Raw genomic sequence first — 2177 nt, forward strand, 5'->3', positions numbered from 1 at the left:
ATATATATATACGACAAAACCACAAAGGGCAGGAGGGAGATAAAAGTAAATCATACAAGTTCTTTTTTTTTGTAGAACTGGGGATTGAACTCAGGCCCTTGACACAAGTTCTTTTCAGCCTCCCAAGTGCTGGGATTACAGGTGCACGCCACCACACCCAGTCTCAATCGCATTTTCAGCACGCACAGTGGGTGGGGCTGGCATGGCATGGTTTTGTATTGTGAAGAAATGGTAAAAATATCTAATTTTGGGGTCGGTGAGTTGGCTCCGTGAAATAAGTGCTTCCTTGGCAAGCACAAGGGCCTGAGTTCAATCCCCCATTCCGCCAAAAAAAAAAAATCTAATTTTAACCGTAATATTACAAATATACATGCTGTAATCTTTAGGACAGGACAGGATAAATCTTTCCTGTAAATCACCAAAATAATAAAGATTTTAAGTGTTATGGTCACAAATGGTTTTTACTGCATATTTTTTACTTCTGTTGTTGTGCTAGGGGTTGAACTCAGAACCTTCACTCTGAGCCACATTCCCATCCCCCTCTCCCCAACTTTTTATGTTGATAGGGTCTTGCTAAACTGCCCAGGTTAGACTTGACTTTTTTTTTTTAATAACCTTTTTTAAATTTCTTTATTTGGTACAGGGTCTCACCATACAGTCTGGACTCATCATGATCTGGTGGCCAGCATGGCACACCTAGGGTTCTGGGGTCAGCACGGCATGTGATACTGGCAATTGAACTCAGGTCCTTGTGCTTGTCAGGCAGGCGCTTAGACCACTGAGCTATCTCTCCAGCCTGGACTTGACTTTTGATTCTCTTGCTTCAGCCTCCCAGAGTGCTGGGATAACAGATGTGTACCACCGGTGTGTACCAAACCATGACCAGTTTGTTCACCATTTTTATTATCTCGTAAAAACATAAAAAATTTTTCAACTCTCATTCTTTTTTTTTTTGGCAGAATCTGGGATTGAACTCAGGCTCTTGTGCTTGCCAGACAAGCACTTATTCTACTGAGCCATCTCCCCGGCCCAAAATTACAAGTTTCTTTTTCTTTCTTTTTTGTGGAACCAGGGATTTAATTCAGGACCCTGAGCTTGCCAAGCGGCACTTATTCTACTGAGCTATCTCCCTGGCCTCTTCACCAATCATTAAATACATCCCCAAATCACCATTTCAATATTGTATATTCCATTCTGAGGATTTTTTCATAGTTTATTTAACCAGTCCCTTACCACTAGACATATTTATCTTCAAACTTTTGCTTTAAAAGGGAAAATGCACTAGAATATTAAGAACTAGTATATATAACGCAAGTTTTACTTTTTTCTTTTAACAAATTTTTAGAAACTGAATTAAGCTCAAAGGAAGAAATATTTAGAGTTGCTAAAATCTTTCCAGAATTTACATTTTTCCTACTAGTGTTTTTTCTACACCGTTGCCAGTAGGAGGTTTTGAGAAGCAAGCACTTTTCAATAGCCATTTTCAACATACTCAAGTTCCTTCCTAGAAAGGAAACCTATTATTAAGTGTCTTCTGATTTTCTACTAAACCTTGTAAAACCTGATCTGAGAGGAGCAATTTACATAAGACACAGGTCAGTGGACACCAAATGCTCTGGGTAGAATAGTAGTTTTGGCTGGCAGTGACTGTCCCTGGGAAACTGAGCTACTAGAAAGGAAGCAAATCCAACAGGTAATAGGTAGGCTTTTTCAGGTAGCAAGCATGTGGGCTTCTGAGTCATATTTGGGTTGTAATTCTGGCTCAGTTACTAACTGTAAGATATCAGACAACTTTTATTTTCTTTTACTGTCATTCTTCCATGTGCAGAACAAAGGAAATAATATCCACCAGACAATGTGCTTATGACTGGTCAGACTGGCATGCTGTAGTTCAATGCATTTGGGAGCACACCTCTGAGGCTCAAAGAAAACAGGCAGGAAGGAGTGTCTCAGTTACTTTTCATTCATTGCTGGGACAAAATACCCAACACGCAAAATTAAGGAAGGAAAAGTTTATTTAATTTAGTTCACAAGGGGCCGGGGAGATGGCTCAGTGGAATAAGTGCTTCCCTGGCAAGCGTAACGGCCTGAGTTCAATCCCCAGTTCCACAAAAAAAAAAATAATAATAATTTAGCTCTTGGGGCTGGTGAGATGGCTCAGTGGTCTAAAGCACCTA

General features: G+C 40.1%; 1 protein-coding gene across 1 annotated transcript in view; it reads right to left on the reverse strand.

The window, feature by feature from the left end:
- The window catches only part of Yars (tyrosyl-tRNA synthetase), a 34680-nt gene that overhangs the window by 17549 nt on the left and 14954 nt on the right, over positions 1-2177 (reverse strand). The window lies entirely within an intron of this gene.

This window comes from Octodon degus, unplaced genomic scaffold (genome assembly GCF_000260255.1).
Source record: "Octodon degus isolate 3935 unplaced genomic scaffold, OctDeg1.0 scaffold00130, whole genome shotgun sequence".
In the NCBI taxonomy this organism is placed as follows: Eukaryota; Metazoa; Chordata; class Mammalia; order Rodentia; family Octodontidae; genus Octodon; species Octodon degus.